The sequence below is a fragment of the Lontra canadensis genome, unplaced genomic scaffold (genome assembly GCF_010015895.1).
Source record: "Lontra canadensis isolate GAN:19392208 unplaced genomic scaffold, GSC_riverotter_1.0 scaffold53, whole genome shotgun sequence".
NCBI classification, from domain to species: Eukaryota; Metazoa; Chordata; class Mammalia; order Carnivora; family Mustelidae; genus Lontra; species Lontra canadensis.
In genome coordinates, this window is record NW_022631047.1 from 6907441 (window position 1) to 6915752 (window position 8312).

The window sequence follows — 8312 nt, forward strand, 5'->3', positions numbered from 1 at the left end:
CAATCAGGTAAAATTATGCCTGCCTTCGGCACTTCATTTTAAGAAACCACAAGTGACGACTTAAGCAATCATTTTGCTATGGCATGAACTATAAATGTCCCATTTTTTATAGTCTCCAGATAATCCCTGATTTCAGTGCAGTCAGATCAGATCGTCAATTACACATTTCTGCCCCAGAGGCTCTATTCCCTGCAGCGGCTTGGGTATCTGCACCAGGCCCAGCTTAGTGCAGGCATTTTAAATTCCAATCTAGGTGTTTTAAGCAGAAAGAGATAGAACACAGGGAATAAACTTCTCGGAAGGGCTGATGTAACAGAAGTCAGGAGGCGCTAATGGAACAATTATTTCAAAATTACAATAACACATTGCCCTTTCTGCCTCTAGGTTCTGGTAATGACCCCAATGCCCTTCAGGCCTAGAGAGACAACTGTCACTGTCACTAGCTATAGATACAGTTTATGCCTTTTTAATAGTGTCTTTATTTAAAACCTTGCTCAGGTTTTCCCAGTTTGAGTGTGTGAGCTATTTCCTACTGCTTTGAAATGTAATCTTTTTGTTATTCTAGTATGCCAACTTTTCTTCAATATTATAAATGCTTTATTTTTTTAAAAAATATTTTTATTTATTTATTTGACAGACAGAGATCACAAGTAGGCAGAGAGGCAGGAAGAGAGAGAGGGGAGGAAGCAGTCTCCCTGCTGAGCGGAGAGCCAGATGGGGGCCTCGATCTCAGGACCCTGGGATCATGACCTGAGCCGAAGGCAGAGGCTTTAACCCACTGAGCCACCCAGGCGCCTCTAAATGCTTTATTTATTTATTTTTTTAAAAGATTTTATTTGTTTATTTCACCGAGAGAGAGAAAGAGCACAAGCAGGGGGAAAGCAGGCAGAGAGAGAAGGAGGCTCCCTGCTGATCAGGGAGCCCTAGGACCTGGGATCATGACCTGAGCCACCCAGGCGCTCCATTATAAATGCTTTAAAAAGTAACTGTAAAATCAAACCATTGCTTACAAATATTTATTCTAGGACCTAACACAAAAGTGTGACTATTCTTTCTGGAGGTAAAATACATTTACTCAGGAACACTGGCTGCATGCATGGTTCCCCAAACAACTCTGGGGGGCGCATTCATGTCAACCACCATCTCCAAGGTAGACCCTAAAGTTGGGCAGTGAGCATCCAGCACAAATGCATGTGGAGACCCTGTCCCTGTCAGGGAAATGTCTCTACCATTCCAACAAGATGGACGTAATCCTCTCAGGCAGATTCAGGTTAAAAAAAAAAGAGTCCCAGCTCACTGAGGCTGCTGATTGGCCAGAGAATTTTGGACTTGGTCTCAGGTTTGATTCTCTCCTTGCCACTAACCAGTAAGAGATTTTTATCTTTTTAGTTCCGTGTCTTCCAGGTAGTCTGTCCTCACAATACACATGTCCTAGATTCACATCAAACATCATCTTAATTCTGTCTGATTTGATTGAATTAAACTAATCTGTTTACTGCCTGCTTCTTCTCAGTCTCTCTGTCTGGCAGGCGACAGCCTGAAAGTTATCTAGGCGTCCTCGGGTTGAATCCCATATCCTTGTCTGTGGTGACATAAAAAGAGATGGGCAGAGGTCCGCCATAGAGAAATGAGACTTTGAAAGGAGTGTGTGTGTGTTTCCACAAGGAAAGCTATATTTTACTTTTTTCAGTTTTATTTAGGAGTTATTGATAAATAACATTATAAGATATTTAAAGTGTACATCATGGTAATTTGATATGTATCATGAAAGGATCCTCCCATCTATTTAATTAACACATCCATCACCTCACATATTTTATTTTATTTTTTTAGTGACAAATTTTCTATTCTCTTCTTAGCGAATTATATAACACTGTGTTATCCACTATAATCATCATGTTATACATAAGCTCCTCGGAACTTACCCTTTTATCAGCCTCTCACTATCACCCCATTTCCCAGTTCCTGGCACAACTTTTCTGTTCTCTGCCTCTAAGAGTTCTAACTTTTCTTTTTAAAAAATTTTTAGGATTTATTTTTTGTTTATTTGAGAGAGAGAATGTACACACAAGTGGGGCAGGGGTAGAGGGGGAGGGAGAGCGAGAATTCCAGGTGGACTCCCCGCTGAGCATAGGGCCGGAGGCAGGGCTCCATCTCTCAACCCTGAGATCACAACCTGAGCTGAAACCAAGAGTCAGATACAACCGATCCCTTGAGCCACCCAGGTGCCCCACTTTTTTTCTTTTAATTCCATCTATAAGTGATCCAAGGGGTATTTGTCTTTCTCTGTCTGGCTTAGTTCACTTAACTAAGGGTATTACCTTAAGACCCATTCATGTTGTCACAAACATCCTTCCTCATGGCTGAATAATATTCCATTGTGTGTATGTGTACACACCATATCTTTATCCATTTGTCCATTGATAGGCACATGAGAGCATGGAGAGCTCTTCAGAATTCTATTTTCATTTCCTTGGGATAAATACCCAGAAGTGAGATTGCTGGATCATATGGTAGTTCTATTTTTAATTTTTTGAGGAACATCCCTTCTGTTTTCTACCAATTTACATACCCACCAACAGTGCAGAAGGATTCCCTTTTCTTCATATCCTTACCATAAGATTTTTAAAGAGGAGGCAGTCTTGATGCAGTGTTTTAAAAATATCTCTCTAGCTGAGTTACAAAAACAAGTTGGAGAGGTCATGTGGGAATGCCTAGGGAGGAGTTAAAAGCCTATTTTTCAGGTCCATATGGAGATGGAATGGTTTGGATTAGTGACAGTGGGACACAGGGACAAGTAGATGCATTGGAGAAGGATTTTGGAAATAAAGTTTATGGGATTTGGTAGTGGCTGGATGTAGGGAGTAAGGAAAAGGTAGATACGAAAAAGGATCCTAGAGATAGCTGGTGCCTTGTGTGATGTTTACGGAGACACAGGGCACATTGGTAGTGGGGATGGTAAGGCATAGTGGCAGAGACTAGGGAGCATGGAAAGACGAGGGCAGTTTGCTGTGTCTGTAAGAAAATCCCCTTCAAGGGCTGATGTTGAACAAACATTAGATATGTGGTTTGAGAGGTTGCTAATGGTCACTGGAGCAGATGTAAAGTTCTTAATTTTTTTTTAATGCAGTCTTTAGTGAATGAGGGAAGTAGAAGAAGAGAAGGTAAAACAAAAGTAGAAAAATCACTTGTCTATCCATGTTACAGTCATTAAAAGCATATTTACTCAGGCTTTGCTTGCATCAGATATTCTAGGTGCCGAGTAAAGTGGTGGACCAGGCCCAGTCCCTGCACTCAAGTTTCTGTTCTCAGTGGAAATAAATTCAGGATGTTGAGATTAAATGGCCAATGTCACCTTCAGAGAGAAATAAACAGATCAAATTTAGTTTTATTTTATCTTTTAAGATATGCCACATTTATTTTGCTTCTTCCGTTATTTTGTTGAACTTATTCTAAGTGCTCTATTGGCTAAAAGTTCTGAATTTGTTAGTTAATTTCCATAAGATATTTATATTTGATATCCAGAAATGCTGATTGATAGAATATTTTCCTTTTACATATTCTTTCTTGAGCTTTTTTAACATCAAAAGATCACAAGAAGAAGGTTTTTTTGGTATGTGTATAAAATAACTCTATAACCCCAAATAGGCTACTGAAATATACTTCATAGAGCAGTTTATAAATATAATTTAAAAATATTCAATAAAACTCTCTCCCAAAATTTGGATATATAAAGCTAAATTCTATGGAAAAATATGCCTTCCTTAAAAATCTATTTAGGTTAATAAGTGACTCTTAATCTCACAAAACAAACTGAGGGTTGCTGGGCAGAGGGGGGTTGGGGGGGTGGTTATGGACATTGGGTAGGGTATGTGCTATGGTGAGTGCTGTGAAGTTTGTAAATGTGGAGATTCACAGACCTGTACCCCTGGGGGAAAAATATATATATATATATATATGTTTATAAAAAATAAAATTAAAAAAAAAATAAAAAAAAAATCTATTTAGGTTAAAAACCTATCCAGCTTTAGTTGAAGCAAAATAAATGAATCCATGATCCCATCTGTATATCTCAGGTCAACTTTGAGTCTTTCAGTGTGATGATGCTATGTTGTTGACTGTTGCAGATAATATTAATTGTTGGCTATTAAATTGTTAATAACAGTTGGGTGGGGAGGGATTCATCCTGCCCAGGCAAATCAAAATGCTAAGTAAATATGTATTGAGTGCTCAGGTGTACTAGGCCTTGGGATAAGGGCTCAGGCTACAAAGATAAAAAGGCTTAAAAGCTCTTAATTCAGAGAGAATTTCTTTCCTTGGTATCTGTTCAGCAAACATACATAGGTTCTCCTGTGTTATCTGGTGCACATGGCTGGGAACACCAGTATCTACCCATTCCTACTTGGTTTGGAAACATTGCTTTCCTTCTCATGTCTGCACAGTTCTGAGAAGTGAAGTGTCAAATTCACAAACTTCCTAATATTTTGGATAACTGATGTTCCATCATTGTATCAGTTTTCACTCAAGAAAATGGAAGTTGTTCTTTGTCTTTTAATATAGAGAGTTTGAGGGTTCACACCTGTCAGATGGGAGAGGGAAGGGCTGGCCAAGAGGCCAGCTGCCAGTGACCTCAGCCAACAACACTGAAGTGGGCTGTCCTTAAGAGCAGGAAGGACAGTGCTGTGGGCCTCCCACCTGCCATCCGCCCAGCATGTACCTACAACTTCCCCTAGGGAGCAGCAGCCTCTCCTCCCCTCTGAAATCTCGGTAAGTGCCCCGTCCCAGTTCTCCTGGCCCCATTCTTTCAGGCTTGACAAAGTCCACTGTGAATTCAAATTTCAGTGTTACCCAGCCAATGATAGGATCACATTTTGGGTTTGATTTTCAGATATTTCAACCCTGCAGCTACTAGAAATAAAAGGCTCTTTCAGGACAGTCTTAAGGACTTTCTGGTTCTCTGACTATAAGATGAGAATTTTGAAGACTTTCCTTCTGTAAGCTGCAGTGTTATGTATCCAGTAAGCTTCATGGTCTTTACCATCAAACTTTCTACTAGAACATTCTATTGCAGCAGTCTTTTTTTTTTTTTTTTTTTTTTTTTTTTAGTTCCTAGCTTCCTGTTGGCATGTAATTCCAGGCAACTAGAGGTGGAAATTTAAGGAATTATTTTGCCACTGTGTGCTGTCCACCAAAAAGTCTCACTTTCTACTAGCAGTGAGGTTATTCCTTCCTTTGCCTTTATTCACATCATAGAACAGAGCCTGAATTTTCTTCTTTGAGGTTCTGTTTTCATGACACTGCTGCTATATGAAATGTTCTCAGAGCCAGAGTTTGGTCATTAAAGCAGAAGTCACTATGTATATTTCAAGCTTGAAGGGTTTTAATGCAGGGCATTAAGGACTTGCAAACCATGGGAAAGGCTGGGGATCTGAATCAGAGAAGCCATTTCTGAGAGTCTTGGCCTAAAACCGTGGAGTGGGTGGAGTTCACTCTGAAGCTAGTGTGCGTCCTATCTGCTAACTCTCTGTGGGAGAGGTTGCCAAACTATGGCCCTTGGGAAAAATCTGGCCTGCTGCCTGTTTTTGTACAGTGTGTGAACCAAGAATGGATTTATACTTTCAAGTGGTTGACAGAAACAAAAGCAGCATAGTATTTTGTGACATGATTACATGGAATTCAAATTTCAGTATCCACAAATAAAAGTTTATTGGAACATAGCTATACTCACTGGCTTATATATTGCTTATAGCTGTCTTACATTACAGTGGCAGACTTTGCAGCTGTGACAAAGACTGTCTGACCTGCAGAATATTTGCTCTCTTGCCTTCCACAGAAAGATTTTGCAGATCCTTGGTTTGTGTACCTGACTGTAACTACTTCGGTCAAGTAATGGCTCCTCTTTCTTCCCTGCCTCCCAAGTCTCACTGGCAAATCCTCAAAATACAGGGAAAGTAATTTTGGGAAGTGGCATCTTAGGTTCTCTTCTGTATTGCCGAGAAGCAGTAGTTCAGAGTTGACAACAAACAAGTTCTCCAAGCTCAGTTTTCCCCCCCAGATTCTTAGTAGGATTATAGTAAGGATTATGTGAGAATTTGCAAAAAATGCTTAGGTCAGATCAGTGGTCAAAACGTGATAGGTATAAAAACAAAAATTATTTTTCATTTATTCAATAAGTTCATTCAAAGCCTATTATAATTATACTGATGTAAGTGGAAGAAAAAATTGCTATTCTATTAGCAATACACTAACACACCAGGGAAATACACCATCACCAGGGAAAAAAAAATTTTTCTTTTAAGATTTTATTTATTTGACAGACAGAGATCACAAGCAGGCAGAGAGGCAGGCAGAGAGAGAGAGGAGGAAGCAGGCTCCCCACCAAGCAGAGAGCCCGATGTGGGGCTTGATCCCAGAACCCTGGGATCATGACCCAAGCCTAAGGCAGAGGCTTTAACCCACTGAGCCATCCAGGAACCCTGGGAAAAATTTTTATCAAGAAGAGTTATTACTTTGTTTTGGAAAATGCCCTGAAGGCCCCTTTGATAGTGAAGTTAGACTATCCAAGGTGTATTCTGCAGAGAAATTGAGTAACTGTGGGGCTTTTGGGTGGCTTGGTTGGTTAAACGGCTGACTCTTGGTTTCAGCTCAAGTCATGATCTCAGGATCCTGGGATTTGAGCCCTGAAAGGGTTCTGTGCTCAGCAGGGAATCTGCTCAACATGCTTTCTCCCTCTCCCTTCCTCCCCTTCTCATGCTCCCTGTCTCTCAAATAAATAAATAAATAAATAAAATCTTAAAAAAAAAAGAAATCAATTAATTACTCTGCAGAGTAATGGAATTTTTTCATTTGAAAGATGGCTCCAAGATCATGTTGATCTGTAGGGGTAAGGAGTAAGAATTAAATGGCTGAAAAAGATGAAATGGGAAATCTGTAAAAAAGCAAGTTAGAAAAGAGGAAAAACTGTTTCATTTTTTCAAAAGGCAACAAGAGGGGAGAGGAAAAGGAAAGAGGGCTGGAACTAAGGGTAAAAATGAAAAGTTGGAAATACTTCTTGAGAAGCTAGATTGGTGCCAGATTGTTAAAAGCCTTTAATTGCACATAAATGAATTGCCCGAGGTAGAGTGAGTCAACAGCACAGTGGGAACCAGACATCTCTCTAGAAAACCACATTGCCTCTATAAAAAAAACAGAGTTTTTATCCCAACCACTTTCACTATGAAATGATACCTTGTGATATTAAACAGAGTATACAACTCTTTTGCTAGCATCTGTAATTCTCGTAAGCTATCCACCCAATACCTGGGGTAATATGTGTTTTAAATAAGTAATTAAATATTTACTTCCCAAATAGAAAACAGTTTACAGTTCAGTTTCAGAGAAAGCTTAGGGGAAAATAGGAAGGCCGGCAGTATCATTTCAAACATTGTAAGAGAAACAAATACCGTTACATGCTTGGCTACATTTGGTGTTCTGTATGAAACAAGGACCATTTCTCAAACTTATTGTTATTCCTTTGAATTGTTAAATGCCCATGGTCTCATCCAGCTGACATTTTTATATGGTAACAGGGAAATGTCAGATATTCTTGTTTTCTGAAAACCAGCAAAGCCTGAATTTTGCAAGTTGTTGAGCTCTAACATGCTCCACTTCAGTGATGCTTTGGTTGAGTTGCAGATCTTGAGAGATAATCCACCCCCAAGGAACACAGCCCATAAAGAAATGGAGAATTTGGGAAACTGTTTTCTTTTTCTCATTTTCTGTTTGTGACAATGAGCAGTTCTGGCCCCTGCTAGATGCGCCTGGAACTTCTGCAAGGGCCTGGCTTGCAAGGCTTATATATTAGAAGCGAGTTCTTGTGTTGCAGTAACTAAATTGCCGAGTGAGCCCAGTGAAACAGTTTTTCCTCTTTTCTAACTTGCTTTTCTATGGATTTTTCATTTCATCTTTTTCAGTCACTTAACTCTTACTCCTTGCTGCTACAGATCTCCATGATCTTGGAGCCATCTTTCAAAGCTTTGGTCAATCCTTCCTTGGCATCTTTGTTTGTCTAAGGTTTGGGTATGGAGGTTTAATTATTGATTAGAATTCTTCATCTCTATTAATATCCTACATCCCTGGTTATGGCCTCATGGTGAACCTACTCTACTTCTCTGCTTGAATTTGGGCCTGGCCATGAGATTTGTTTTAGCCAATGGGATGTCAGCAGAAGTGATGCAAGCAGAGGCTTGAAATCTGCATACGTCGTTAGGTTTGCCTTCGGCTACTCATGTCAATGCCATGAGGAGAATGCGTGCCAGCTGGCCCCTCTGGAC